An 8,236-nucleotide genomic window follows, 5' to 3' on the forward strand; every position below is an offset into this window, starting at 1 on the left:
CCTCACAACACCCACAATTCAGTTTAACGAATAGCCAAGAAGTGGGGTGATAAAAAAGTGCGAAAGCATATAAAATAAGGAATTGGAATAATTGTGCTTTATACAAAATCATAACCACCACAAAAAAAGGGCGGGCCTCATGGACGCTTGCTAATATGAAAGAAATGAATTTATCAGGTAAGTTCTTACATAAATTATGTTTTCTTTCATGTAATTAGCAAGAGTCCATGAGCTAGTGACGTATGGGATAATGATTACCCAAGATGTGGATCTTTCCACACAAGAGTCACTAGAGAGGGAGGGATAAAATAAAGACAGCCAATTCCTGCTGAAAATAATCCACACCCAAAATAAAGTTTAACGAAAAACATAAGCAGAAGATTCAAACTGAAACCGCTGCCTGAAGTACTTTTCTACCAAAAACTGCTTCAGAAGAAGAAAATACATCAAAATGGTAGAATTTAGTAAAAGTATGCAAAGAGGACCAAGTTGCTGCTTTGCAAATCTGATCAACCGAAGCTTCATTCCTAAACGCCCAGGAAGTAGAAACTGACCTAGTAGAATGAGCTGTAATTCTCTGAGGCGGAGTTTTACCCGACTCAACATAGGCAAGATGAATTAAAGATTTCAACCAAGATGCCAAAGAAATGGCAGAAGCTTTCTGGCCTTTTCTAGAACCGGAAAAGATAACAAATAGACTAGAAGTCTTTCGGAAAGATTTAGTAGCTTCAACATAATATTTCAAAGCTCTAACAACATCCAAAGAATGCAACGATTTCTCCTTAGAATTCTTAGGATTAGGACATAATGAAGGAACCACAATTTCTCTACTAATGTTGTTGGAATTCACAACTTTAGGTAAAAATTCAAAAGAAGTTCGCAACACCGCCTTATCCTGATGAAAAATCAGAAAAGGAGACTCACAAGAAAGAGCAGATAATTCAGAAACTCTTCTGGCAGAAGAGATGGCCAAAAGGAACAAAACTTTCCAAGAAAGTAATTTAATGTCCAATGAATGCATAGGTTCAAACGGAGGAGCTTGAAGAGCCCCCAGAACCAAATTCAAACTCCAAGGAGGAGAAATTGACTTAATGACAGGTTTTATACGAACCAAGGCTTGTACAAAACAATGAATATCAGGAAGAATAGCAATCTTTCTGTGAAAAAGAACAGAAAGAGCAGAGATTTGTCCTTTCAAGGAACTTGCGGACAAACCTTTATCTAAACCATCCTGAAGAAACTGTAAAATTCTTGGTATTCTAAAAGAATGCCAAGAAAAATGATGAGAAATACACCAAGAAATATAAGTCTTCCAGACTCTATAATATATCTCTCTAGATACAGATTTACGAGCCTGTAACATAGTATTAATCACAGAGTCAGAGAAACCTCTTTGACGAAGAATCAAGCGTTCAATCTCCATACCTTTAAATTTAAGGATTTCAGATCCTGATGGAAAAAAGGACCTTGTGACAGAAGGTCTGGTCTTAACGGAAGAGTCCACGGTTGGCAAGAGGCCATCCGGACAAGATCCGCATACCAAAACCTGTGAGGCCATGCCGGAGCTACCAGCAGAACAAACGAGCATTCCTTCAGAATCTTGGAGATTACTCTTGGAAGAAGAACTAGAGGCGGAAAGATATAGGCAGGATGATAGTTCCAAGGAAGTGATAATGCATCCGCTGCTTCCGCCTGAGGATCCCGGGATCTGGACAGATACCTGGGAAGTTTCTTGTTTAGATGGGACGCCATCAAATCTATTTCTGGAAGTTCCCACATTTGAACAATCTGAAGAAATACCTCTGGGTGAAGAGACCATTCGCCCGGATGCAACGTTTGGCGACTGAGATAATCCGCTTCCCAATTGTCTACACCTGGGATATGAACCGCAGAGATTAGACAGGAGCTGGATTCCACCCAAACCAAAATTCGAGATACTTCTTTCATAGCCAGAGGACTGTGAGTTCCTCCTTGATGATTGATGTATGCCACAGTTGTGACATTGTCTGTCTGAAAACAAATGAACGATTCTCTCTTCAGAAGAGGCCAAAACTGAAGAGCTCTGAAAATTGCACGGAGTTCCAAAATATTGATCGGTAATCTCACCTCCTGAGATTCCCAAACTCCTTGTGCCGTCAGAGATCCCCACACAGCTCCCCAACCTGTGAGACTTGCATCTGTTGAAATTACAGTCCAGGTCGGAAGCACAAAAGAAGCCCCCTGAATTAAACGATGGTGATCTGTCCACCACGTTAGAGAGTGTCGAACAATCGGTTTTAAAGATATTAATTGAGATATCTTTGTGCAATCCTTGCACCATTGATTCAGCATACAAAGCTGAAGAGGTCGCATGTGAAAACGAGCAAAGGGGATCGCGTCCGATGCAGCAGTCATAAGACCTAGAATTTCCATGCATAAGGCTACCGAAGGGAATGATTGTGACTGAAGGTTTCGACAAGCTGCAATCAGTTTTAGACATCTCTTGTCTGTTAAAGACAGAGTCATGGACACTGAATCTATCTGGAAACCCAGAAAGGTTACCCTTGTCTGAGGAATCAATTAACTTTTTGGTAAATTGATCCTCCAACCATGATCTTGAAGAAACAACACAAGTCGATTCGTATGAAATTCTGCTAAATGTAAAGACTGAGCAAGTACCAAGATATCGTCCAAATAAGGAAATACCACAATACCCTGTTCTCTGATTACAGACAGAAGGGCACCGAGAACCTTTGTAAAAACTCTTGGAGCTGTAGCTAGGCCAAACGGCAGAGCCACAAACTGGTAATGCTTGTCCAGAAAAGAGAATCTCAGGAACTGATAATGATCTGGATGAATCGGAATATGCAGATATGCATCCTGTAAATCTATTGTGGACATATAATTCCCTTGCTGAACAAAAGGCAAGATAGTCCTTACAGTTACCATCTTGAACGTTGGTATCCTTACATAACGATTCAATATTTTTAGATCCAGAACTGGTCTGAAGGAATTCTCCTTCTTTGGTACAATGAAGAGATTTGAATAAAACCCCATCCCCTGTTCCTGAACTGGAACTGGCATAATTACTCCAGTCAACTCTAGATCTGAAACACAATTCAGAAATGCTTGAGCTTTTACTGGATTTACTGGGACACGGGAAAGAAAAAATCTCTTTGCAGGAGGTCTCATCTTGAAACCAATTCTGTACCCTTCTGAAACAATGTTCTGAATCCAAAGATTGTGAACAGAATTGATCCAAATTTCTTTGAAAAAACGTAACCTGCCCCCTACCAGCTGAGCTGGAATGAGGGCCGCACCTTCATGTGGACTTAGAAGCAGGCTTTGCCTTTCTGGCTGGCTTGGATTTATTCCAAATTGGAGATGGTTTCCAAACAGAAACTGCTCCTGAGGATGAAGGATCAGACTTTTGTTCTTTGTTGAAACGAAAACGATTATTAGCCCTGTTTTTACCTTTAGATTTTTTATCCTGTGGTAAAAAAGTTCCTTTCCCACCAGTAACAGTTGAAATAATAGAATCCAACTGAGAACCAAATAATTTGTTACCCTGGAAAGAAATGGAAAGTAGAGTTGATTTAGAAGCCATATCAGCATTCCAAGTCTTAAGCCATAAAGCTCTTCTAGCTAAAATAGCTAGAGACATAAACCTGACATCAACTCTGATAATATCAAAGATGGCATCACAGATAAAATTATTAGCATGCTGAAGAAGAATAATAATATCATGAGAATCATGATGTGTTACTTGTTGCGCTAAAGTTTCCAACCAAAAAGTTGAAGCTGCAGCAACATCAGCCAAAGATATAGCAGGTCTAAGAAGATTACCTGAACACAGATAAGCTTTTCTTAGAAAGGATTCAATTTTCCTATCTAAAGGATCCTTAAACGAAGTACCATCTGACGTAGGAATAGTAGTACGTTTAGCAAGGGTAGAAATAGCCCCATCAACTTTAGGGATTTTGTCCCAAAATTCTAATCTGTCAGACGGTACAGGATATAATTGCTTAAAACGTTTAGAAGGAGTAAATGAATTACCCAATTTATCCCATTCTTTGGAAATTACTGCAGAAATAGCATTAGGAACAGGAAAAACTTCTGGAATAACCACAGGAGATTTAAATACCTTATCCAAACGTTTAGAATTAGTATCAAGAGGACCAGAATCCTCTATTTCTAAAGCAATTAGAACTTCTTTAAGTAAAGAACGAATAAATTCCATTTTAAATAAATATGAAGATTTATCAGCATCAACCTCTGAGACAGAATCCTCTGAACCAGAAGAGTCATCAGAATCAGAATGATGATGTTCATTTAAAAATTCATCTGTAGGGAGAGAAGTTTTAAAAGATTTTTTACGTTTACTAGAAGGAGAAATAACAGACATAGCCTTCTTTATGGATTCAGAAACAAAATCTCTTATGTTATCAGGAACATTCTGCACTTTAGATGTTGAAGGAACTGCAACAGGCAATGGTACTTTACTAAAGGAAATATTATCTGCATTAACAAGTTTGTCATGACAATCAATACAAACAACAGCTGGAGGAATAGCTACCAAAAGTTTACAGCAGATACACTTAGCTTTGGTAGATCCAGCACTAGACAGCGATTTTCCTGTAGTATCTTCTGACTCAGATGCAACGTGAGACATCTTGCAATATGTAAGAGAAAAAAACAACATATAAAGCAAAATTGATCAAATTCCTTAAATGACAGTTTCAGGAATGGGAAAAAATGCCAAAGAACAAGCTTCTAGCAACCAGAAGCAATGAAAAATGAGACTTAAATAATGTGGAGAAAAAAGCGACGCCCATATTTTTTAGCGCCAAATAAGATGCCCACATTATTTGGCGCCTAAATGCTTTTGGCGCCAAAAATGACGCCACATCCGGAACGCCGACATTTTTGGCGCAAAATAACGTCAAAAAATGACGCAACTTCCGGCGACACGTATGACGCCGGAAACGGAAAAGAATTTTTGCACCAAAAAAGTCCGCGCCAAGAATGACGCAATAAAATGAAGCATTTTCAGCCCCCGCGAGCCTAACAGCCCACAGGGGAAAAAAGTCAAATTTTTGAAGGTAAGAAAAAAAAAATGATTAAATCAAAAGCATTATCCCAAATATGAAACTGACTGTCTGAAAAATAAGGAAAATTGAACATTCTGAGTCAAGGCAAATAAATGTTTGAATACATATATTTAGAACTTTATAAATAAAGTGCCCAACCATAGCTTAGAGTGTCACAGAAAATAAGATTTACTTACCCCAGGACACTCATCTACATGTTTGTAGAAAGCCAAACCAGTACTGAAACGAGAATCAGCAGAGGTAATGGTATATATAAGAGTATATCGTCGATCTGATAAGGGAGGTAAGAGATGAATCTCTACGACCGATAACAGAGAACCTATGAAATAGACCCCGTAGAAGGAGATCACTGCATTCAAATAGGCAATACTCTCCCCACATCCCTCTGACATTCACTGCACGCTGAGAGGAAAACCGGGCTCCAACTTGCTGCGGAGCGCATATCAACGTAGAATCTAGCACAAACTTACTTCACCACCTCCATCGGAGGCAAAGTTTGTAAAACTGAATTGTGGGTGTGGTGAGGGGTGTATTTATAGGCATTTTGAGGTTTGGGAAACTTTGCCCCTCCTGGTAGGAATGTATATCCCATACGTCATGGACTCTTGCTAATTACATGAAAGAAATCAGAAAAGGAGATCCACAAGAAAGAGTAGAAAACTCAGAAACTCTTCTAGCAGAAGAGATAGCCAAAAGGAACAATACTTTCCAAGAAAGTAATTTTAATGTCCAGAGAACGCAAAGGTTCAAACGGAGGAGCCTGTAAAGCCCTCAGTACCAAATTGAGACTCCAAGGAGGAGAAATTGACTTAATGACAGGCTTGATACAAACCAAAACCTGTACAAAACAATGAATATCAGAATGAATAGCAATCTTTCTGTGAAAAAGAACAGAAAGAGTAGAGATTTGTCCTTTCAAAGAACTTGCAGACAAAACTTTATCTAAACCAACCTGAAAATTTTTAAAATTCTAGGAATTCTAAAAGAATGCCAAAAGAATTTATGAGAAGAACACCAAGAAAATGTAAGTCTTCGATAATAAATCTTTCTAGAGACAGATTTACAAACCTGTAACATAGTATTAATCACTGAGTCAGAGAAACCTCTATGACTAAGAATCAAACGTTCAATCTTCATACCTTCAAATTTAATGGATTTGAGATCCTGATGGAAAAAATGGGCCTTGAGATAGGTCTGGTCTTAACGGAAGTGTCCAAGGTTGGCAACTGGCCATCCGAATGAGATCCGCATACCAAAACCTGTGAGGCCATGCTGGAACCACCAGCAGTACAAACGAACGCTCCATTAGAATTTTGGAAAAACTAGAGGCAGAAGATATAGGCAGAATGATAATTCCAAGGAAGTGTCAATGCATACGCTACTTCCGCCTGAGGATCCCCGGACCTGAAATAGGCCCCTGGGAAGTTTCTTGTTAAGACGAGATGCCAACAGATCTATTTCTGGAAGCCCTCATATCTGAAAAATTGAAAAAACATATCTGGGTAAAGAGACCATTCTCCCGGATGTAAAGCTTGATTAACAGAGATAATCCGCTTCCCAAATGTCTATACCTGGGAAAAGGACCACAGAATTTAGATAGGAGCTGGATTTAGCCCAAGCAAATATCCGAGATACTTTTGTCACAGTCTAAGGACTGATAGTCCCACCCTGATGATTGACATACATCACAGATGTGATATTGTCTGAAAAAAACAATAAACGTCTCTTCTTCAAAAGAAACCAACTAAAGAACTCTGGGAATGCACAGAGTTCCAAAATATCAAATGGTAATCTCGCCTCCTGAGATTTCCAAACCCCTTGTGCTGACAGAGAACCTCAGACAGCCTCCCAACCTAAAAGACTTGCATCTGTAGATCATGGTCCAGGTTGAAAGAATCGAAGAGACCTGTAGAACTAAATGATGGTGATCTTAACCACCGAATCAAAGATAGATAAACATAGAATTCGAAGATTTAAAAAGTGAAATCCTAGAATCTCTGCACCATTATTCAGCATAAAAAACTGGAAAGGTTTTCTATGAAAATGAGCAAAGGGAATTGAATCCAATGCTGCAGCCATAAGACCTAAATTTCCATGCATATATAGCAACTGAAGGAAATAATAGAGACTGAAGGTACCGACAGACGGAACCCAATAAAAATGTCACTTGTCTGTTAGAGACAAAGACAGTGACACAATCTATCTGGAAACCTAAAAAAAAAAGGTGACCCTTGTGTGAGGAATCAAGAGCTTTTGATAAAAATATCCTCTAATCATGTCTTGAAAAAACCAAAGTTGAATCATATGAGATTCCGTAGTCTCAGAAAATAAAAATAATCTGAATGAAAACAGAAAATGAAGATATGCATCTATTGTATCTAATGAAAACAAATAATGCTATCACTGACCAAAAAAAAAGGCAGAATAGACCATATAAATACCAATCTAAAAGATGGAACATTTATATAATAAAAAGATTTTCTATATTTGGAACAATGAATAGTTTTGAATAAAACCCCAAAACCCAGTTCCTAAAAATGGAACTGGAATAAATACCCCAGAAGATTCCAGATCTGAGCAGCGCTTGAGCACCAACAGGTGATCAGCCGCACTTCAACATTACCCAAAATATATAGGACTGAAACACATTAAGGAAAGTGTTAGCCTTACTGGAATAGCTGGGATATAATAGAGAGAAAAAGACTTCTCATAGACTGTTTTACTCTATTTAAAGAGCTGATTTTGAACTAAAAAACTTCCAATTAAAAACATGTTACTTGGGTAAGAATTTAGAATTTTGCTCCTTAGTAAGAACAACCAAACTAAAATAAGCTTAAAGTTTTAGTCTTAGAACTCAATCTTGAAGCCCAGAGTAACAGTTAAAGGGACAGTCTACACCAGAATTTTTATTTTTTTAAAAGATAGATAATCCTTTTATTACCCATTCCCCAGTTTTGCATAACTAACACATTTATAATAATATACTTTTAACCTCTGTGATTATCTTGTATCTAAGCCTCTGCAAACTGCCCCTTTTTTCAGTTCTTTTGACAGACTTGCAGTCTAGCCAATCAGTGCCTGCTCCCAGATAACTTCTCGTGCACGAGCACAGTGTTATCTATATGAAATACGTGAACTAACACCCT

The sequence above is a fragment of the Bombina bombina genome, chromosome 7 (genome assembly GCF_027579735.1).
Source record: "Bombina bombina isolate aBomBom1 chromosome 7, aBomBom1.pri, whole genome shotgun sequence".
NCBI classification, from domain to species: domain Eukaryota; kingdom Metazoa; phylum Chordata; class Amphibia; order Anura; family Bombinatoridae; genus Bombina; species Bombina bombina.